Source organism: Lissotriton vulgaris, chromosome 8, assembly GCF_964263255.1.
Source record: "Lissotriton vulgaris chromosome 8, aLisVul1.2, whole genome shotgun sequence".
Lineage (NCBI taxonomy): Eukaryota > Metazoa > Chordata > Amphibia > Caudata > Salamandridae > Lissotriton > Lissotriton vulgaris.
Window position 1 is genome coordinate 39,311,782 of NC_141696.1, and position 24,175 is coordinate 39,335,956.

The 24,175-nt window shown below is 48.9% G+C and overlaps 1 protein-coding gene across 1 annotated transcript in view; it reads right to left on the reverse strand.

Annotated features, from left to right (window-relative positions):
- The window catches only part of LOC147693339 (transient receptor potential cation channel subfamily M member 2-like), a 1,947,553-nt gene that overhangs the window by 1,065,371 nt on the left and 858,007 nt on the right, over nucleotides 1-24,175 (reverse strand). The window lies entirely within an intron of this gene.

The following is a 24,175-nucleotide window of genomic DNA, read 5'->3' on the forward strand; positions in this document are numbered from 1 at the left end:
AGGAAGGTAGGGACAGACAAGCCCCATAGGCTGCCATTATGTGGCTTAAATAGGATACTGTGCCTTTAAGAGAACCTTCCAGACTTCTCCCAGTATCCCAGAATGCATAGCAGGTCCAACTTACTTTCAGTTCTTTTTGAAGGCGTATACAACGCCAGACCTGCAGCATTGTTTACATGAAGAATTCTCCACCGGGGAGGAGGGAGGGCGCTTATGACTATAACAGAGATACCCCTACTACAGAACTGGAGTTACAGGACAGAAACTACTCCTTCTGTAGTAGGGGATCTCTGTGTATAGTCATAATCTAGTGAATAGAATGGCAAGCCCATCCCCACAAACAAGCGGCGGTGGAGAGTAAATACATAATGCCACTACTGTGCGAACAAATTCCGCAGCGAAGCCTGCCCAACCTGAGCGTCTGCCCTGGCGTCAGTGTCCAGGCAGTAATGCTTAGCAAAGGTATGAACCGACTTCCAAGTGGCTGCCTTGCAGATTTCAGCAATCGGCACGTCACGGAGCAGAGCCGTCGTGGCAGCTTTGCCCCTGGTGGAATGAGCCTTAGGCTTACCTCCTAAGGTCTTATTAGCCTTCTGATAACACAATTGAATGCAGGACACAATCCACCTAGAGATGGACTGCTTAGAGGTCGCAAGACCCGTCCTGACCGATCCATAATTGATAAACAACTGGTCAGACCTACGAATATCTTTGGTTTTATCCAGATAAAATTTCAACACCCTCCTAACATCCAGAGAATGGAGAGACCTCTCCGCTGGGGACGAAGGGTTCTGAAAAAACGTAGGTAAAGTTATAGTCTGGTTGACATGAAAGTCAGAAATAACCTTGGGAAGAAATTTAGGGTGAGTACGCATAACAACCTTAGCAGCATGAAATACAGTATAAGGTTCATTACAACACAACGCCTGAATTTCACTCACCCTGCGGGCCGATGTAATGGCCACGAGGAACGCCGCCTTCCAGGACAGGTGCTGCAACGAAGCCTTATGAATAGGTTCAAAAGGCTCCTTCATCAATCTGGACAGCACCACATTCAATTCCCATGAAGGCGAAGGAAGCCTGACAGGAGGGAATACTTTCTTCAATCCTTCCAGAAAATCTTTGATCACGGGGATCTGGAAAAAGGAAGTCTGTGAAGGGCATTTCCTGTAGGCAGTCAATGCAGCCAGATGAACCTTAATGGAATGCACATTAAGGCCAGACTGCGCCAAATGTAAAAGGTAAGGAAGGATGACATCCTCCTTACAGGTCGTAGGATCATGGTTCTTAGACTGGCACCAGATACAAAACCTCTTCCACTTGTAAGCATATGAAGTCCGAGTGGAAGGTCTCTTAGACTCCTTCAGTATGTCCATGCAGTCATCGGGCAGATTCAGATGGCCATATTGCACTCTCAGGAGCCATGCCGCCAAACTCAAAGACGAGAGGTTGGGGTGTAACATCCGTCCCCCGAACTTTGTGAGAAGGTCCGGCCTGCACGGCAACCGAATGTGAGGAAGGAGAGACCGGTGAAGTAGGTCCGTGAACCACCACTGTCTGGGCCACTCCGGGGCGATGAGTATCATCCGAGCCCTGGACCGGGCCAGCTTGATGAGCACCGCCGGAATCAGTGGAATGGGAGGAAAGGCGTACAGAAAGCTGTTCGTCCAGTCGATCCATAACGCATTCCCCAGCGTCCCTTGCTGGAAGTACCTGGAGGCGAAGTCTCTGCACTTGCTGTTTTCGGCGGTGGCGAACAAATCTACGTCTGGAGTTCCCCACCTTGCGAAGACTTCTCCTAGTACTTCGTCGTTTATGACGCATTCGTGGTTTTCCTGAAGCAGTCTGCTCAGTGCGTCTGCCTGAACATTCTGCACACCTGGTAGATGGGTGGCCGTTATCGTCAGTCCTCTGGCCAGGAGCCAGTGCCAGATCGTCTGCGCCTCCTGTGACAGAGTGGGCGATCTCGAGCCCCCCTGCTTGTTGAGGTAATACATCGTGGTGGTATTAACATAACATAACATAACATGTGTATTTGTAAAGCGCACGTTCACCCAGCGGTTTCTTGGCGCTGAATAACAGATGTTTATTGTTACCCAACTCAATGGTACTCATTTTATCGACCTCAGATGGATGAAAGGCTGAGTGGACCCGCCGGGATTTGAACCTGTGACCATGAGGTCGAACACAGGCCCCTGCAGTGGACGCATTAGTCCACTGAGCCACCAGACCCGGCTTATTGTCCGTCTGTACAAGCAGAGAGTTGGTCCGGAAGGACGGAAGAAAGGCCTTCAGCGCCAAGTGAACAGCTCTGAGTTCCAGGAAATTGATGTGATACGTGGCCTCCATCGGTGACCACGTGCCTTGAATCTGAAGAGTCCCGGAGTGCGCTCCCCATCCCAGAAGAGACGCATCCGTCACGACAGTCTGCGTGGGAATGTCCTTGTGAAAGGGGACCCCTCTGAGGAGATTCTCCGCCGAACACCACCACTTCAGGGACTGAAGAGCATGCAGCGATAGGCGAATCTTGTCGTCCCAAGATCCTTTCCTCTGGTCCCACTGGTCCTCCAAGCACTCCTGCAACAGTCTCATGTGCAGCCGTGCGTGTGGCGTCAGGAAGATACAAGAGGCCATCGATCCCAGTAGAGAAGACACCGTCCTCACCGTTGTAGATGGAGTTGTCATAAGAGCCTGAGCCTTCCGAAGGAGTGATAATCGTCGCTCTTCCGAAGGAGATACGCTTGCTGACAGCGTATTGATGGAGGCTCCCAAGTACTGTATGCATTGGACCGGAGTCGGGACAGACTTGGCCATGTTGATGTGCAGCCCCAGCTTGTTCAGGAGAACGAACGTCTTCTGGAAGTGTGCTCGCGCTTCCGAGAAGGAGGATGCCTTGATCAGCCAATCGTCCAAGTAAGGGTAGACGAACACCTTGTTTTTCCTCAGGTGCGCTGCTACCACCGCCATGCACTTCGAGAACGTTCTCGGCGCAGACTTCAGTCCGAATGGGAGTACTGTGTATTGATAGTGATTGGTGCCGACTTGGAACCGCAGGAACTTCCTGTGTTTGTGTGCAATGGGCACATGGAAGTAAGCATCCTGTAGGTCTATAGCGCACAGCCAGTCTCCCTGTTGCAACTGAGGGTAGATCTGGTGCAACGACAGCATGCGGAACTTTTCTCTGCGAATCCACTTGTTTGCCTGTCGCAAATCCAGAATGGGCCTGAACTCGTTCTTGTCCTTCTTGCGAACCAGAAAGAACCGGGAGTACAGACCTCTTCCTCTCTGAGACAGAGGTACGTCTTCTATCGCCCTTTTCCTTAACAAGATATCCGCTTCCGCCTGGAGCTCGCGCAGCTGAAACTGCGAGCTGACCGGGGGGATCGCTGGAGGAGGGCTGATGAACCGAAGACTGTATCCATTGCAAACAATATTCAGCACCCACTTGTCCTGAGTAATTTTTCTCCACTCTGCCAGAAAAAGTTGGATGCTTCCCCCTACCGGAGTGGGTAACGGATCCGGGGGAAGTAAGTTCCTAGGGCCTAGACCCCGCCTGGCCCTTGGGCGCCGGAGCCGACTGCTGGCCTCCTCTGCCCTTCTGCCGCTTCTGGAACGGCTTACGGAACGACTGCTGCTGTTGCGAGTGCCCCGAAGCCTGTCCTCGTCCTCGGCCTTGTCCTCCGAACCGCCGTTGGAAAGGGCGGTACTGCTTCTTGGTCTCCTTGGGCTTCTCCAAGCCCACAGCCGTCAGCGTTTCGGCCTCCGCCTTCATGCGGGCCATTTCATCATCTGCGTGCTTTCCGAAGAGGGTCTCCCCGGAAAACGGCAGATTGGCCACCCTCTGCTGCGCGTCCGGTTTCAGGGACGTCAGCCTGAGCCATGCGTGGCGCCGTTGGTTGATCCCGTGGCAGAACCCGTGAGCAGCCAACAGGGAGGAGTCCGCAGCCGCGCTGATTATCTGGTTGGCCACCAGCATCCCCTCACTCAGGACCTCCATGAAGTCTTCACGCTGCTCCCGAGGTAAATGCTCCGCAAAGCGCTCGAGGGAGTCCCAGAGGGCGCGGTCGTAACGCCCCAACAGAGCCGTGGCACTCGCCGCTTTCATGGATGTCGCGGAAGTCCCACAGATTTTTCGCCCCGCCGAGTCCATCCACCTAGACTCCTTGTCTGGGGGAACCGTGGAGGTCGGAGTGGTGGCATGCTGCTTGCGGGCCGCCGTGACGATGACGGAGTCAGGCGGAGGCTCCGCTCTCAAAAAAACCGGATCCGAGTCGGGGGCCCGGTACTTCTTTAGTAGTCTGGACGGGGCCGCTCTCGTCACCGCCGGGGTGAGAAAACAGTGCCATAGCCGGTTCTTCCAGTCCCGGCACCAAGGGCAGGAGGGGGCGAGACATGTGCCTCTGATGTAGAGTCTCGAAAATGACGGATGTCTTCGGAGTAGGCACTGTCAGTGTAATGCCTAGCTTCACCGCGCCCCTCAACAGTACGTCCTGAAAGGCAACCAGGTCATCTATCTGGGACACCCTGGTGTCCGGTGACCCCGATAGCGTAGGTGAGTAGTCCCTGGTCCCGGATGATCTCGTGTGAGAGCGAGACTCGCGCCTCCTATGGCGGTGTCTCGACCTCGTGGAAGATCTGTGCCTAGAGCGCGAACGAGACCTGCCATCTCTAGGGCGCCCCTTCGGTTTGCGAGGAGGGGTCTTCCGTGGTTCCTCACGGGGCTTCTTCGGATCCTCCCGGGGCTTTGGTTTCGGGGTCCCCTTGGGGGGAGCAGGCAGGGACGGCAGTGAAGTGGACCTCGGCGGAGGTACCACCGGCTGCGGGGCGGGTCCATGCGGAGGGACCGGAGGTGGAGCAGGATCCCCCGAAGGAAGTGGTGGCAAGGGCGGAGGGTCCTCCTTAGGTACGGGTGGAGGAGTAGGAGTCCTGGGTCGAGAAGGAGTGTACACGTCCGAGTACACCGAGCACGGTGAACCCTTAGGGGACGGGAGCGGTGATCCATCCCCATCCGCAGGCGACCGCTTTCTCTTGCGTCCACTGGAGGCGGCGTGACTCCCGGGGCTAGAGCCCCCTCTATGTCGTTTTGGAGCGGGAGACCTACTCCTCGACGCTGACCGCTGTCTGCTGGACGCAGAACGACGCTTCTCCGGCGTCGAATGGCGCTTCCTGGACTCCGGCGTCGAACGTCGTCCCCTCGACGTCGACCCTCTCATCCTCGGCGTCGAACGTCGACTCCTCGACGTCGATCTCTTGCGCGACCTCACACGCCGTCCTCTCGACGCCGGGCGGTCCGCCCTCGGCGTCGACCGTCGTCGTCTTGATGTCCTCGACGTCGAGGAGCCCCTCGACGTCGATCGGCGGTGTCGCCTCGACGACGATCGACGGTGTCGCCTCGACGACGACCGACGGTGTCGCCTCGACGGCGAGCGTCGGCGCCGCTTCGACGGCGAGCGTCGATACACGTCCCTGCGCCTTCGGCGTCGGTATGAAGACCTCGACGTCGACGAAGATGATGACGTCGACGGCGGCTTTGACGTCGGCTTCTCCTTCGCCGTCGAGCCGTCACGCCGTCTCGACCCGGAGCCCCGGGGAGACTGGGAGCACGCCGTCGTCATACCTCTCGACGCCGTCGTCGAAGCCCTCGACGTCGACGGAGAATGGGACCGTTGGCTGGACTTCCTGCCCCCGGGGAGCCCCCCAGGGGCCTCAGCAGAGGCAGAGGGATCCCTCCCAGGCTGCCCAGACCCACCTGCAGCACGTTGGCGCCTATCCTCCAGGCCAGCCAGCCTGATCTTCAATCTGTCCCTGAGGGTCCTAGCAGAAAGTTGCTGGCAGATAACACACTCCTCAGGGCCATGATCCTCTGGAAGGCACACGATGCAGACATCATGGGGGTCGCTTTTGGCCTTCTTCCTCTCACATGCTGGGCACTTAACAAAAAGGCCAGGCATTTCGGAGCCCCAAAACGCCTAAAAAACAGCACAAAAGTGAGAAGAGAACACCAAGCAGTAACTGCAGCACTTTTAAAAGTCAAAAAGTGCAAAAACGAATTCAATAAACCCTTGAAAAAGGGAGAGCTCAATGCCAGGGTCCTGTAAGCAGGAGCCGGAAAAAAGAACTGAAAGTAAGTTGGACCTGCTATGCATTCTGGGATACTGGGAGAAGTCTGGAAGGTTCTCTTAAAGGCACAGTATCCTATTTAAGCCACATAATGGCAGCCTATGGGGCTTGTCTGTCCCTACCTTCCTCTCTATCATTCCTGAGTCTTTGACTGGGGGAGGCAGGTTTCTCTATGGTAGAAACTAGCAGGCTGTGCTGTGTGTGGTGATTTTTGGTGGAATTTCTAGTTGAAGTACTGGACAGTGTAGCCTGTGGATATAGGCTGCATTATTTGTCTTTAAATTCTCTCTTAAGTGTCTTTGCAGTTTCTGCATTATTTTGACAACTTAAGAGATTATTTTTGATTGCCGGGGTCCACGCACATGGGCGGGACTATTCACTAGATTATGACTATACACAGAGATCCCCTACTACAGAATTATAGTGTGGCAGTTTGTTTTAGGAAGCAACACATAAAATAACCATGGAGTGATAGCAATTGGGATGGCTAAACTAAAAATACTTTCAATGAACATATGTGGTCTTAATGATGTAAAGAAAAGGCAGAAAGTGGCAGAGGACCTCAAGCTATCAGCTGCCAGTATAATCTGTCTGCAAGAGACATATATCGAGTGGGGCACAAAAACATCTACTTAAAACACTCGGATACCGGCTTATCTCCGCCACTACACAAGGATCACGCACAAAGGGGGTGGCTATTTTAGCAAAAAGGGCGGGGTTGCAGTTTTCAAGATCAGTTGCGGACAAATTTGGGCGATATGCTATAGCAGAATGTTGTTACAACAATGGGAAGAACAAATTAACACTCTGCACCATCTATGGAAACATTAGTGACGATCCAGATGGGCTGATTAATATGTCTAACAAACTCGTGCATTGGCCCCTCCCTTTGGTTGTGTGCGGGGATTTAAATATCCATCTACCTAGTGACTGGTCTATGGGTCCAGAGTTGAAATATTGCGGGAGGAAACAAAGTTTTTCAAGCATTAAAAGATGTGTGTGGGCTACATGTCTTTGTAGATGGATGGATAGCGAAACATCCAGGGGATCCCGGTTATACCTATTACTCGCACCCACACTCAAGGCATGTAAGGCTGGATTATATGTTTATGTCCAATGCACTAAAATCAGTGTGTCAAATAGAAAAACTGTCGAGAGTCCTTTCAGATCATAACCCACTAGTGCTCAGCCTTACGTGTGGTTCTGATAATTCTTCAACAAACACCTGGACGTTTGAAAAGGCACTATTGCATTATGAAGGATATTACCAATACATGGGAACATGGATTCAGGTCTTCCTGTCAGAAAATATGGGGTCTGCAGCAATAGATGTGGTATGGGATACCTTGAAGACCTGCATTAGGGGCAAAACTATGCGCTTTTCTTTTCAGCTTAATAAAGAAAGGAGGTTAAAAATGATAGCACGTTAACAGAATTTATGTAAAGCAGAGGAGGATTTGTTTAAAGCAGTACACAAGGGCAGGGTAGTAGATCCTGGAGTTAGTAGGGTAGCAATCGGGAAGAACTACATCTCAGAAATTCTAATTGAGAAAGCGATTTGCAGAGCAAATTCCCAGAGAGAAAAAACGTATGAGTTAAGTGAAAGGTTAGGTCATCAATTAGCGGTCAGAACCAGGGAAGAGTCATTGTGCACGCAAATGCAAGAAATCATTGATCCTGTAGCTGGCCTGAGGGCAGAATCCTCAGATATTAGAACAGTGTTTCATAAGTTCTAACAGAACTTATATCATGAAGCTGATAATGAGTGTAGCAACCCGGATCTGTATCTGGACTTAAACACCACAGATCAGTTGGAAACAGAAGATCGGGATCTACTAGATAGCCCCATACAGTGGAAAGAAATTTTATTCTCGGTGAACTCTATGCCAAATGGTAAGGCCACAGGTATGGATGGAATCCCTACAGAGTTTTATGTTAAGTTTGCACCACAACTTAGGGGGATCATTTCAGAACTTTTTCATTACATCGGGCAAGGGGGGAACCCACCAAGGTCCTGGTCGTGAGCTAAAATAATAGTTTTTCCTAAGAAAAAGAAAAATCCCCAGGAAATGGGTTCCTACTGACCAATGATTCATAAAATAGTTTCTGAGAAGCAACATGGGTTTGTGCCAGCAAGGTCTACGATCGACCATTTCTCTTTTTGACTACACGGGAACTACAGGAGACCCTATGGCGCTTATCCTGCTAGATGCGGAGAAGGCGTTTGATAGGGTCTCCTGGAAGTTCCTGTGGGAGGCAATGGCAAACTGCAGTATTGGAGAGTAATTCATAAGAGAAATCCAATGGCTTTATGTAAATCCCAGGGCCAGTGTTCTGATCAATGGGATAATGTCAGAAAATGTTATCATTACCTGTTCGCTATTTATATAGATATATTTATTCGAAGGCTGGAAAACAATGTACTAATTCCTCCAATTCGAGTGCGTGATATGGACACAAAATGGTTAGCATATACGGACGACATTGCCATTGTTACTGGGGACCCTAAAAATGCTATAAGTGTGATTGAAGCTGAAGCACTACTCTTTGGTCAAGCCTCTGGGTACAAACTGAATGCGAGTAAGACTCGGATTGTGTTGAACAATAAGGTCATGATGAGCGACCCTAGATAAGGCGGCATATCTGGGGGTTAGCATCTGTGATGCTACAGAAGTGATTGTTAGTACTGATATAGATCCACTTATACAACGTACCAAGAAAGAGCCGATCAGACTGAACAATTTACACCTAACTATTGGGGGTCGAACTATATGTAGTCAAGATGCTGTTTTTACCTAGGTTTCTGTATTTTTTTCCGGCTATTTGTTTAGAATTTTCTCCACAGGTATTTAAAAACATAGATACAATGTTTTCTAGGTTTGTCTGGGGATATAACAGACCATGTAGGGCATTGAGGTGGCTCACTAATCCAAGAGAACGTGGAGGTTGGGCTCTCCCCAACTTTAGGCTACATTACAGGGCCACAGTATTAAGGTATAGTCTGACTCTTATAACTGGTAACCCAGGAAGTAGCAATATTCCCACACCACAAGAACTCATTCTGGGTGAAGGGGGCGCTGGATGTTTATGGCGACATGTCAATGATGGATATTTACAAAAAGTCAAATTTAAGACTATTTCCAACGTTAGCAATGTCTGGGGGAATGTCAAAAAGCTATTAGGAGTAGGTTGCTTTTCCTAGTATACACCCGTGAGTCAGAACTCTGATCTCCCAGAGATATTTCACGATACCTGCATAAAGAGGTGGATTAGTCAGCTCGGGTGTTTTTTCTCGACCAATGGAATCAAATCATTTGACGAATTGAAACTAGAATTTAACATCACTAACAGGGATTTTTTTACATTTCTTCAAGTGAGAGATTTTCTATTGGAGAAAGGGGGTGGCCGGATTAAATTTCAATCGTGTCAAACTATAGAAAACTTACATAGAGATATGCCTTTAAAAATTGGTGATATTTATGAAGCTTTGATCTCATTGGTATCAGATGATATGGACAAACATGTAGAGGGCTGGCAGATTAAACTTGGACTTTCTCCCCGAATGTTGGCATATTCAAATGAAATGTTCCGGAGACTTCTTAACTTAGAAAATTCCAACCTGCACAGGTGTAAAACAAGGGTGTGGGTTAGCGCCAACTTTATTCAATCTTTTTATGGCCGAACTATCAACTAAATTAAACGACAACAACTCACATGCTCCAAAACTAGGGGGCACACAGTTGTCCAACCTATTTAACGCCGATGACCTGGTGTTAATCAGCCGGACTTAGATCGGCCTACAACGGCTTCTCGACATCACGGCGGAATATTCCAAAGCAAACAAAGTCAGTATCAATAACAGCAAAACAAAAGTCATGCGTCTCAGTCATCGCCAGAAGAAACCATCATTCAGTTGGTACCTGAAAACAAATAAACTGGAAAACACAAACAAATACTGTTACTTGGGAGTGATCATTGACGACAGGGGTAGTTTCAAATCACAAGTGGAGGAGATAAAGAAGAGAGGCTGTGAGGAAGTACTCACCGATGCGGTCCCGTGGGCCGATAACCTTCATGAACGGACTCCCGATACAGCATCAGTAGTTTGAAAGTTCTGCCCCGAGACTTCAGTATAGAATCAAGGCAGGTACCAATCATTCGCTCTCTGCCTGTCATTGGAGGCAGAGAGTAGCGCAATCTAGACGCAAGGAAAAATTTCCTGATTGTTCCATTGATTAGTTGCCTTCACGCTCTAGTCTTTTCCATGTCGGCCATTTTGTGCGCTCGTGCCTTTCTCTCGGCGCACTTCAACGGTCTTTTTCCTGAGGGATAGACGCTTCCTTCTGAGCGCGTCTTTTCAGAGCAGCCTTGGTCCTTCCCGTTCTAGTTCTGTGGAAGTTTCCCTTCGCATTCCCTCTTTGCGCTACAGACGTTTGTTTTCGTCTGTGAGCGCGTTACCTTTCAGTCCCGAAATTCGTCCTCAGCTTCTGCGCAGTTTACCTCTCCTCATTCAAGTACCTGGTAGGACGAAAACTTCTTTGGTGACACTTGTCTTCTTGAGAGAGGTAAGAATTCAGTCCTACTTTGTGCCTGCTCCGTATCCTGTGAATTCTTCAGAGACTTTTCAGTTCGTGAATATTCTCAAGGCACTCAGAACTTGTTTCTGTATTCTGTAATTGTCTGAGGCTGAGGATTGACAGTGTTTGTGATTTAACTAAAGACTTTCCTGAGCTAAAGACTCATATTCAGTGTTTGGTCAAGCAGCATTTGTTTTTCATCCTTCCTGAGCCTAGAAGACATCAAGTATAGTAGTGTATTATCTGATATGCATATTAATTATACAATATTATACCACCTTTAATTCCGCTGCTGTTTTGGATATTCCTTGAACTGTGTAAAACTCGACTCCTTGCTGGATTCAGACATCCCTTACTGGAATACAAAATCTCTAGACTCTATTATAGAGAGGGGCTAAAGTCCCCACACATTCAGGTACTTGCTATAGGATAAATTAATGGAGAGTTAGGTGATTAGAGACAGAGTGTAGTGGGGAACTGTAGTAATGTTTTGCTCACTTTTACAGGAGATGATCTCCCTGAATGAAGAATAGTGGAAGAATACTTGTGTGGCAGTCTCTCTGTTTGTTATCCACTTCCCCTTTCCCTTTCATTCCTGGGCTCAGAGCTCTCTGGGATCAGGGGTGTGGAGGAGTTGAGAAATTCTCATCTAGCGAGAACCTTCTGGCCACCTGCTCCCAAGGATTCAAAGGAATTCAGGTATGCTCATTGACAGTCGATATGTACTCGTAATGGTAGATTATGCCACGAGGTTTCCCGAGGCCATACCCCTACGAAGACCGGATGAGTCTAACATCGCCAAAGCCATGATCACAGTCTTTTCTAGAGTAGGTTTTCCAAAAGAAATCTTGTCTGACCAATGGACACCCTTTGTGTCTCGATTAAGGAAACAAGTATGTACTCAGTTAGGAGTCAAACAAATCCGTACCTCAGCTTATCATCCACAAACGGATGGATTAGTCGAGAGGTACAACGCCACTTTAAAAATCACACTAAAAAAACTCCTTGCTTTGGAATCTAGAAAGTGGGAAGACATGCCACCACTGGCTCTATTCGCCATTAGGTGCAAAGAGCAGAAAAGTACGGGGTATTCTCCATTTGAGTTGTTGTACGGTCATAAACCGCGTGCTTTGTTAGAAATGGCACAAGAAAGATGGGAGACTGAACCCCATGACTCTAAACCCATCACAGAATATGTGTCAAATCTGCGTACACACCTAGGTCAAATTAGGTACATTGTCAAAAACAACCTAGAAGAAGCCCAAGAGGCCCAAAAGAAACAGTACCATAAAGGAACAAAAGAAAGGACTTTCAAGGTAGGAGACTCAGTACTACTTATGATGTCCTCCTCAGATCATAAGTTGTTGGGATAGTGACAAAGCCCATACACTATACTTGACCAGGTTACTCCTGTGACCTATAGACTTGAGTTAGGTCCAGTTAAGCATACATCCCAGGTATATCACGTTAACTTACTAAAGAAATGGGAAGTTCTTGTTCCAACCAATGTAAACATGGCCCAAAGTGCGTCCACCCCATTTGATCAATGTGTAGACCCTGGGTTGCATGAAGCCCTGAAAGAAAGGCTATCACAGGTTTTGAGACCAGTACAAGATACTTTTTCCACCAAACCTGGTAGAACCACGTTTATGGAACATGCGATAAAAACTGCTCCCGGGAAGAAGGTGAGACTTCGACCCTATCGCATTCCCAAAGCCCGGGGACAAACCATACGGGAAGAAGTCCAAAAAATGTTGGAGATGGACATTATAGAGCCCTCCATAAGTGAGTGGAATTCGCCAATAGTTTTGGTTCCAAAACCAGACGGGTCGGTGCGTTTTTGCATCGACTTCAGGGAAGGCCCCATACCGCCCCATCTCGCTGCTCCCGTTTCCTGCAAAAGTCATCGAGAAGACCGTCAACAAGCAGCTGGCCGCCTTCCTCGAGACGAACGGATCCCTCGACCTCTCGCAGTCTGGCTTCCGGGCCAACCACAGCACCGAGACCGCCCTGATCGCAGCCACCGATGACATCCGAGCTCTGCTTGACAACGAAGAAACAGCGGCCCTCATCCTCCTAGACCTCTCCGCGGCCTTCGACACTGTCTGCCACCGTACACTAGTGCAGCGACTCAGCAATGTCGGAATCCAGGAGAAGGCACTGGAGTGGATCATCTCCTTCCTCGCCGGTAGGACACAGAGAGTCCGCCTCCCCCCGTTCAGATCTGAAGCCACCGAAGTCATCTGCGGCGTTCCTCAAGGCTCCTCGCTCAGCCCAACCCTCTTCAACATGTACATGAGCCCCCCTCGTAGACATCGCACGCCAGCACAACCTCAACATCATCTCCTACGCCGACGACACCCAGCTGATTCTCTCCCTCACCAACGACCCCGCCACCGCCAGAGCCAACCTCCACGAAGGGATGAAAGAGGTAGCCGAATGGATGAAGAACAGCCGTCTGAAACTGAACTCGGACAAGACGGAAGTCCTCATCCTGGGATCCTCACCCTCCGCCTGGGACGACTCCTGGTGGCCCCCCGCCCTAGGCAGCGCACCCAAACCAACAGACCACGCACGCAACCTGGGCTTCATCCTGGACTCCACCCTCTCCATGACCAGACAAGTCAACGCTGTCTCCTCGTCGTGCTTCAACATCCTGTGCATGCTACGAAAGATCTTCCGGTGGATCCCCACCGAGACCAGGAAGACGGTCACCCAGGCCCTCGTCACCAGCCGTCTGGACTACGGCAACTCCCTCTACGCCGGAACCACCGCCAAACTCCAGAAGAGACTACAGCGGATCCAGAACGCCTCAGCACAACTCATCCTGGACATCCCCCGTCGCTGCCACATCTCCGGACACCTGAGAGACTTGCACTGGCTCCAGGTCAACAAGAGAATCAAGTTCCGAGTCCTCACCCACGCACACAAAGCCCTACACAACCAAGGACCAGGATACCTCAACAGCCGCCTCAACTTCTACGCTCCCAAACGCCAGCTTCGATCGACCGGCCACGCCCTCGCCACCGTCCCCCGCATCCGAAGAGCCACCACAGGGGGACGGTCCTTCTCCTACCTCGCCGCCAAGCCATGGAACTCCCTCCTGATCCACCTCCGCCTGACCCAGGACCACCTCGCCTTCAGGAAGCAACTCAAGACCTGGCTGTTCGAGCAGTAGCGGACCCCCCTCCCCTAGCGCCTTGAGACCCTCTGGGTGAGTAGTGCGCTATATAAATGCTTTGATTGATTGATTGATTGAAGGCAATAAGATTTCAGAGTTTGGCACCTATCCCCTTCCACGGGTTGATGAAATGATAGAAAGAATAGGACAAGCCAAATATATCAGTACACTCGATTTGTGTAAGGGATACTGGCAAATTCCCCTAAGACCCGAAGACCGAGAAAAAACTGCGTTTTCCACTCCTGATGGGTTATACCAGTTTAAGGTGTTACCCTTTGGCTTACATGGAGCTCCAGCAACTTTCCAGAGAGCTATGAATATCATCTTACGGCCCTATGAGACATATGCTGGTGCTTATATTGACAACATTGTCATATATAGCGAGACTTGGGAATAACATCTCTGTCATCTCTCCAATGTAGTACAAGCTCTAGGACAATATGGCTTAAAGATTAATCCTGCAAAAAGCCATCTAGCCACTCAAACTGTTAAGTATTTGGGCTATTTGTTAGGGGACGGTGTAATCAGACCACAGGCTTCCAAGCTGACAGCCATATCACAGATTCCGTTACCCCGTACTAAAAAGGACTTACAAGCCTTTCTGGGTTTACTTGGATATTACAGGAAATTTATTCCCCAGTTTTCCCAGACGTCTGCCCCTTTAACAGACTTGCTTCAAAAAACCTGCAAGACAGAAGAGCTGTTACGTCTGTTATAGTCCTGACTATAACCTTCCTTTTGTCCTACAAACTGATGCTTCAGATCAAGGTTTAGGGGTGGTATTATCACAAGAAACGTCTCAGGGAGAGAAGCCCATATTGTACATCAGTCGTAAATTGTTTCCCCGTGAAAAGAAGTATGCCACTATAGAAAAAGAAGCATTAGCCATCAAATGGGCAATAGAAACCTTAAGATACTGTCTTGAAGGCCGGGAGTTCACTTTGTATACTGATCATGCCATTCTAGAATGGTTAGACAAGAATAAGGGCCACAACGAGAGAGTGCTCAGATGGTTCCTTTCACTACAACCATACCAATTTCGAACCAAACATAGGAAAGGAAGTGAACAAGGAAACGTGGACTTTTTATCTAGATTTCCTCAGGATCCAACCCCGAGTAGAAGGACAGCAAGGGAAAAGGGATGTGAGGAAGTACTCACCGATGCGGTCCCGTGGGCCAATAATCTTCATGAACGGACTCCCGATACAGCAACTCCCAATCCGGATCCATGTAGTCTTTTCCTCTCCCTACAGAGAGCTGGAAGGCAGAACCCAGAAGAGGATGGCGGCAACCCCGGAAGTGGTCAAAGGTGACCAATGAAAACAGCGGACTGCGAGGACAGGGGCGGGCATCCAGACGAAGCAGGAGAGCGGGAGAAGACGTCGGGAGGAGCGGCGCAAGGAGAGAAACCTTACGGAGGAGACTGCGTGGAGAGGCCCAGGAGCGGAGATACCCAGGACGAGGAATCGGACGAGCCCTGGAGTGAGGAGTGGTGGATCCCACCGGAGGACACTGAAGAGCGGTGAGTGAGGGGTTACCACGTGGACTGGGAAGTGGGGAGAAAAGAACTGGAGGGTGGCGGGAAGGTACCAGAGGGTGGCGGGAGGAGTAACAAGTCCTGTTGATTGAATACCACCGCTACTTTCGCTGTAAACCTGAACTTGACCCGTGATAGTGGTTATTGACCTCATGTGCCTAGTTAACCTGAATCTATGTTCGAATCTATGTTTGATAAATTTAAAGGCATCTCTTTAAGGCGTGGGCTCCTCACTGGATTCTTGATTTTCCTTGACTTCCCCTCCCATGATTCCTTACCCTAACTACTTCCCTACTTTGGTATAAACACTGACTTTACGCCCAAATCTGCCTAGTACTGAACTCAACCGAGGTGTGGTGACGGGTTAAAACTTACTTGATAAAAGGTAAACTAGTGTTCTGACGGCTCCCTCTCTTTCCTCTTTTATGAGCCTCTGGGGAACACCCTTCGAATCTGAAGACGAGGAGCCAGGACCATCTCCCTCTGCACCCCTAAATACTGAAGAGGATTCACCGGAAGAGGACTATTGTGACGCCCGGACATCTGAGTTACCTGACCCTACTCTTGTTCAAAATAAAACTTTGCCAGTTCGCAAACTCATCCAGCCTCCTCGCCTGTATATTAGACCCGCACTCCCACAGAGGCCTAATGATAGCAGTTTCTTTAAGGAACCTTAAAAACAAGATCATTGGTCCAAACTTCACCCCACTCCTCCAAGTGATTCAAGCAAAACTGATTCCTTCCATCACACATGGAATTGAAGCTTTGAGAGGCAGGGACACAGGAACTTTGAACAGAGTAGTCACAAGAGCAATGCGGATAATGTTCGGTCTCCCGAAACACACCTCTCCGGCGCAGATACGACTTGAATTTGGGTTGGTTAAGGCAGAGCTTGCACGCAAGGGATCATACCTCAAGACCTGGTACAAAATAAGCAGAGGAGAAGCATACACTCTTAACGTACTCCTCTGCAAAGATCTACAAAGCAAAAATGAGGAAGCCATCAACCAACTGGGGGCAAGGCAGCTATGGGAACTGCTAGGGAACCTGGCAGGCTTTTAAAAAAACTGTAAATAAAATCGTTAAGAAAGAATCCCCCTTTCAAGATAAAGCTTCATTAGCTAAGCGAGCACATGGCTGGCTGACTGTACAAACTTATAACAAACTCACTCCACAGGCGTATCTGTCGACCATTTTTACCAAAACAACAAAAGAATCATTTCTAAAACTACGATTGGGAGTACTACCATCAGCGGGCCACATGGCCCCGAGGCTGCGCCCCCCAAAACCAGAAAAATGCCGCCTGTGCAGTATGCACGTGGAAAACATCACACACCTCATTACCATCTGCAAGGAGCTGCAGCAAGTCCGTAAGAACTTATTGAGACCCCTATTTATAAAAAAAGGAAACAGGACCTGCAGAGAAGCAACTCTGGCCTGCTTCAGAGGCGAGGACGGGCAAACGGCCTGCCGACTGGTTAAATATCTTGGAGCAGTAGAATCCAGGCTCGCAAAAACGAAAGACCAAACGCACACCGTCACCACTCCCTCAACACCGTCAGCTCCTAAACATCAGGTCAGCCTAGAGACTTAAACTGATCCGGAACACTGAAGCACCTCCGCTAAGAGATACGAACATTTAGGGAGAGTGCCAGCCCGTCACCCAAAAGGAAAAAAGGGGAATGGAGTTGATAGAACACACCGTCCATCGGGAACAAGACCCAGGACAGATAAACAAAAACCTCTTCGAAGAAACACACGAGCATCTCGTGGTGGACGGACAGTCCCCCAATATATATATTTTTTTTAAACTGTTTTTAACTGTCTTCTTTTACAACCTGCTCTCTTTTATTGCCGATGGCTATTTGTAATGGTTTTTATTAACTGAACAATAAAGCATTTACCTTACATATGAAATGTCACTTTCTTGTTTAATGTCTATTAGGCTTCAAGCACAATACTATAAGACTTATTTTTGATTATGTTATACCCCATCTAAAATAGCTAAATGGGGAACTGGGAAAGGAACAACATGCCCACGCTGTACTCTACCAGCTGCAGATATCATTCACATGTTTGCTTCCTGTGTCTCCATAACTAATCTACTTGCCAAAATATCTGGCTTTCTTACAGAGATGGTGCATTGCGACGTAAACATTACAACGACAGAAGTCATGCTGGGTGTGTCAAACATTGATAGGCCAAAACAGATACAAGGGTTACTTTTTGTTGCGATGGGGGTGCTCCTGTTGTGTATCGCATCGGCCTAGCTCGATCCGATACCACCATCGTTTATGCAGTGGAGGGCCAAACTGCTTGCGACCTGTAGCCTGGAGGTTGCCATCTATCGGAATAAAGGGTATAACACTCGAAGACAAGGAATGAAGATATGGGGCCCCCTGCTTGACTGGATTCAAGAGAATGATTAGTGGGAATAATTGGATATATCCAACATGGACATATGTTGACTGTTCTATCATGATGTTCCTTTGTCTCTGGTGTTTAATTTTTTTTTTCTTTCTCTTTCTGCTTAATTTCTTTTCCTAGAAAATGATTGATTTGTAATGTGTATGTACCTCTGTTTGGGTTCTACGTATTGATACCTGGTCTTGTGGGGGGGAGGGGGTGGGTGGGTTGTTTGTAACATCCTAGCAAAAATCTGTAATAAAGATTGTTAAAAAAAAAGAGAAAGTTTCCATTCGAGTAGGAAATCTATTTGAGTGGCAGAAAGAAGCAGCCCCCTTTTGTATGCCACGTGGTGCCATTTGTGCTGATTGCACAGTGCAGAACTAGGTCCTCACACTAAAAAAGTAAAGGAACCAGAGTGACATGAAAAATTCCACCCACTTGCAGAACCTCTGTGACTTTTGCCCATCCCTAGTCATGAGTGACATAATATATGAGGTAATTATCAACGCATGGCGCCGGGAGCTGGCTTCATTTTATTGTGCCTACTGAGATTGAAGCAGCCAAATTCTTTGCCCCTGCTGCTTCTGTTCCCTGCCCCCACTCTTCTATGCCGGGAACACCAGTGTCCTGGAATATGGAGTGCACGCCATACTGTCCTGATCAAGCCCCCTTGGATGTGGTTCCCGGGTCCGGAGAATGGTTCCGGGAGTGGGCTGAATGCTCCCTGCTTAAAAATTTAAACTCTGCCCCAGTGATGGAAGTCCCAGTGACTTTATGAGGTTCAGGGAGAAGGGATCACACAAACCCTATATAAAATTGATAAGCACCAGAGGATGGGGTCCTTGAGGCCACCAGAAGACTCTGGGAGGATGGCTGCACACCTCTCTCCCCCCAAAAATACGGTGCTCCAAGTGGATTATTTTTGTAAAAGGGGAGGAGGCAGTGCTTTTTCTTCTTCAACAGGACTGCAGATCCTCTGTGGTCTTGTTTAAAACATAAATAAGATTTTTCTTCCAGGAAACCGGGGCACACCTACCCTGGCATCCTATATATTTTTTTTAATACTTTTGCAGGGCAGTGGACTGAGTCTCTGGGTTCAAGTTCAAGAATTTATAGAGCGCACTACTCACCCAGAGGGTCTCAAGGCGCTTGGGGAGGGGGTTCATTATTTATCAAATAACCAGGTTTTAAGTTCTTTTCTGAATGAGATGTGGTTCTGTGTAAGGCGGAGGTGAGTGGGGAGTGAGTTCCAGGTCTTGGCTGCCAAGTAGGAGAAGGATCTACCTCCCATGGTGGGTTTTTGGATGCGGTGAACTGCGGCGAGGCCTTGATTGGAGGATCTTAGTCGGCGGGTGGGTGTATAGAAGGATAGTCGAGTGTTGAGGCATTCGGGCCCTAGTTTGTAGAGAGCCTTGTGTGTGTGGGTGAGGAGATGGAATGTTATTCTCTTGTTGACGGGAAGCCAGTGGAGGTCTTTCAGGTGGCCGGTAATGTGATCTTGGCGAGGGATGTCCGAAATGAGTCTCGCTGATGCGTTTTGGATGCGTTGGAGTTTTTTCTGTAATTTGGCTGTAATTCCGGCGTAGAGGGTGTTTCCGTAGTCTAGTCGGCTCGTAACCAGTGCGTGGGTGACAGTCTTTCTTGTCTCGGCGGGGATCCAGTGGAAGATTTTTTTGAGCATACGAAGTACGTTGAAGCAGGAGGATGAGACGACGTTGACTTGTTTGGTCATTGAGAGTGAGGAGTCTAGGATGAAGCCTAGGTTACGTGCGTGGTCTGTGGGTAAGGGTGCTGAGCCCAGATCCGAAGGCCACCGTGAGTCGTCCCAGGCAGAGGGGGATGATCCGAGGATGAGTACTTCCGTTTTGTCTGAGTTAAGTTTTAAGCAGCTATTTTTCATCCATACGGCTACTTCTTTAATGCCTTCGTGAAGATTGGTTTTGGCGGTGTTGGGGTCTTTGGTGAGGGAAAGGATCAGCTGGGTGTCGTCAGCGTAGGAGATGATGTTAAGGTTGTGTGATGGAAGCGTGATGGAAGCGAGTGAACTCATGTAAACGTTGATGAGGGTGGGACTGAGTGATGATCCTTCTGGTAACCTGCAGATGACTTTGGTGGCCTCTGATTTGAATGGGGGAAGTGGGACTCTTTGAGTTCTCCCAGCTAGGAATGAGATGATCCAGTTCAAGGCTTTATCTTTTATGCCGATGCTGCTGAGGCGTTGTATGAGGGTGCTGTGACATACAGTGTCGAAGGTGGTGGAGAGGTCGAGTAGAATGAGGGCCACTGTTTCTCTGTTGTCCAGTAGTGTTCGGATGTCGTCTGTTGCTGTGATGAGGGCGGTTTCGGTCCTGTGTTTGGCTCGAAAGCCGGACTGTGAGGGATCGAGGGAGTTGTTGGATTCGAGGAATGCGGAGAGTTGGTTATTGACGGCTTTCTCAATGACTTTGGCCGGGAATGGGAGGAGGGATATGTGGCAGGAGTTTTTAAGTTCAGAGGGGTCTGCTGTGAGTTTCTTCAGGAGGGCGCTGACTTCGGCATGTGTCCAGCTTTCAGGGAAGGTAGCAGAGTTGAGGGAGCAGTTGATGACATCACGGAGATGGGGTGCGATGATGGAGTCTGCTTTGTTGAAGATGTGGTGGGGACATGGGTCGGTTGGCGAGCCAGAATGGATGGAATTCATTAGGCGGATGGTGTCTTCAGTGGTGATTGGGTTCCAGGCGCTGAGGTTGTTAGAGGGCGCTTTAGGTTCTGAGGGGGGTGGAGAGGATTGTTTGTTGGAACTGTTTTCAAAGCTGTTATGCATGTCGGCAATTTTGTTGTAGAAGAAGGAGGATAACGAATCGCAGAGGTCTTGGGAGGGAGTGATGTCGTTTGAGGCTGCGGTGGGGTTGGTGAATTCTTTGACGATGTTGAATAGTTCCTTACTGTTATGGGCGTTTTTGTCCAGTCTATTCTTGAATGCTGATTTCTTGGTGGATCGAATCAGCTGGTGGTGTTTGCGGGTGCCTGCCTTGAAGGTGGTCATGTTGTCGGTGGTTGGGTTTTTTCTCCATGTTTTCTCGAGAGTACGACATAGCTTCTTGGATTTCTTAAGGTCATCGTTGAACCAGGGGGCCTTTTTGCTGTCTTGTTTGGTGTGATGGTTTTTCAAGGGTGCTAATTCGTCAGCGCTGTGAGTGATCCATTGTTTGAAATTGATGGCAGCTTGGTTTGTGTCCGATGAGAGGGCGGGTGGGTTTTGGTTGAGCGATGTGAGGAGTTGGTCGGTGGTGATTTTGTTCCATTTTCTTTGGGGAATAGGTTGTGGTGGGTTGTGGGTCGAGGTGGTTTTGTAGCTGAAGTGAATGCAGCTGTGGTCCGTCCAATGGAGAGCTGTGGTGCGATCGAAGGAGATGTGTTTGCTGGAGGTGAAGATTGGGTCGAGCGTATGTCCGGCTACATGGGTGGGGGTGTCAACAAGTTGTTTGAGTCCGAGATTGGCCATATTGTCCAGAAGGGTGGTGGTGTTGCTGTCGTTTTTCTTTTCCAGGTGGAAGTTGAGGTCTCCTAGTAGAATGTAATTCTCGGAGGCGAGGGCGTGTGGACTGATGAAGTCAGTGATGTCTTCGCTGAATTGTTTGCGGCTTCCTGGAGGCCTGTAGATGAGGGTGCCTCTGAGTGTGGACCTAGGGTTGGTGTGGATCTGGAAGTGGAGGTGTTCAGCGGTTGTAAGGTTATCGTCGGAGCTGGTCGTGATTTTGATGGTGTTCTTATGGACGATGGTGATGCCTCCTCCTGTTTGAACGATGCAGTCTTTTCGGATGATCTTATATTTGTCCGGGATGGCTATGGCGATGTCGGGTGTTGATTATGCGTTCATCCATGTTTCAGTAAGGAAGGCGACGTCCGGTGATGTAGTGTCGAGTAGGTCCCAGAGTTCAGTGGCGTGTCTGTGGACTGAGCGGGTGTTCAGCAGGATGCACTTCAGGTGGTTAGAGCCGGAGCTGTGTATGGGGTTAGTGGATGAGGTATGGGTCTTGATGCTGGTGAATTTGCAGGAGTGGCAGGTGAAGGGACCATGGGTACGTCCTGGGACAGCTTTGTAGCATTGTGGTGTGCGTCCCGGGTTAAGGGCTGAGAGGGTGGCGGCGTCATACTATATGCGGGAGGAGTGCGGTTTGCAGGGGCCAGGGGGTCTGGCGCTGGGCGCGGTCCAGGCGCAGACGGGCGTAGACGGGCTTACCTTTGGCGCACCTTCGGCGCGCATGGGGGCGCGACCGCTGCGCGTGAACGCTGCACGCAGAAACATCTGTCATATGCGGATAGAAGAGGGGGAGGTGCAAGGGATGGTCAGCTGGGAGGCGGGATCTGGGCAGGGAAGGCACAGAAAGCAACAACAACAACAGCAAGCTCAAAATGGCCTCAGCCCAAAATCGAAACCGGATTGAGGCACAGAGATCGATAACGCGTTTCAGATGGCAGTGGCACCGGTGAAATCAGGCAGCAATTAGTTAGACAGGCAGCGCAGCAATTTTAAAATGTAAATTACAGCGTAGTTAGGCAAACAGAGCGCTACGGTAAAACAATGCTCATCAAAGTTCCATCCTCTCAGGCAGTCTAGCGTTAATTGCTACTTGCGATCTCGAGGCAGGCAATGGCAGGCAAAAGAGAGAGGTGAGGAGGCAGAAGCACTTCAGGTGGCAGGCAGAGCGGGGAACAGCGTCTGGAGCAACCGTGTCTGTGAAGAACAGGACGGTCACAGCGCTGCAGTGGGGGAGCGGGGCTTATGGTGTCAGAGGGACGGATGGTCAGCTGGGAGGCGGGAGCTGGGCGGGGATCTGGGCAGGGAAGGCACAGAAAGCAACAACAACAACAGCAAGCTCAAAATGGCCTCAGCCCAAAATCGAAACCGGATTGGGGCACAGAGATTGATAACGCGTTTCAGATGGCAGTGGCACCCGAGAAATCAGGCAGCAATTAGTTAGACAGGCAGCGCAGCAATTTTAAAATGTAAATTACAGCGTAGTTAGGCAAACAGAGCTCTATGGTAAAACAATGCTCATCAAAGTTCCAGCCTCTCAGGCAGTCTAGCATTAATGGCTACTTGCGATCTCGAGGCAGGCAATGGCAGGCAAAAGAGCGAGGCGAGGAGGCAGAAGCACTTCAGGTGGCAGGCAGAACGGGGAGCAGCGTCTGAAGCGACCGTGTCTGTGAAGAACAGGTCCTAAATTGGCTGATGCCACATCTTTGTAGATGTGGTGGCAGCCATTCATATCTGTTCTTTAGCTGTGTCAACTCTGCTGATTCTCTGCAGCATGATACATTTATATGCATAAAATGTGAACCTTAACTACTCAAAACGACTGCACGGATTTACACCAAATTACACATAGCACACTTTTTTAACCAAGATCTAGCTTTCTGCCAATATTGGTGTAGCTCCATTCAGCCGTTTTGGGAATAGCTGTGCCTAATTTTCCTATGGACGACTGCATGAGGAAACAGAATTTGAGACCCCTCCTTTTTTACAGCCCCTGCTTGACAAATCACTCCAAAACATTCTGGGAAGAAGCAGAGGTGGATGAGCCCTTTTTTGGGAAGTTTTGTGATGGTTCAATACATGGTGCCAAAGTTATTAGCAAACAGAGGAGTCCATTTTAGATGGAAATGTGGTCCTAAATATAACTACCCAGTAGGGACTATAAAAACCTAATTCTGCATAACCTTCTTGGTTTCCCAAAATTGTTATAAAACAATCTCTTAAAGAAACAACTGTTCTCCAATGATTCATGAATCCAAGTAGCAAGGTCCTGGCTGCTGCAACATTGTGTCAACATTGCATAGAAAGGATACCGTGGAACACTAGGAAATGTCTACCCAGCGATTCAAAATGGCTCCTACCAACTCCAAACAACCAGAGAGCTTAAGGATTTAGGGGCAATGTAGATTTGCTGTCATGTCCGATCATGTGGTTCATTTTCAAGAGATGTAAAGTGACGCTGACACTCTGTGACCACCTGGAACTGTTTCTTTCTCAAAATTTGCTCAGCGAAAGCAGGATTGGAGTAAAGCATCCACACGCCCCAAGCTACGAAAGGTGAATCAGGAATTGTGATGCCTGTAAAAAGATCGACTTCAGAATATCGACTAATATTATAGTGTCAATATAAGTACATAAGGGTGAGTATAGATGTATCATTTTTAAACCTACATCTACGTAACTTGTTAAAATATATATTGTCAAGTAAATGAGTTAGAAATAATATATCTATACCTAGCTACATATACACACATTGACAAAATATTTGTGGCTGATGTTCTGCAGTCTTTAATGTTGTAAGTCAAATTTGGTGATGCTCATATTCAAAGTTA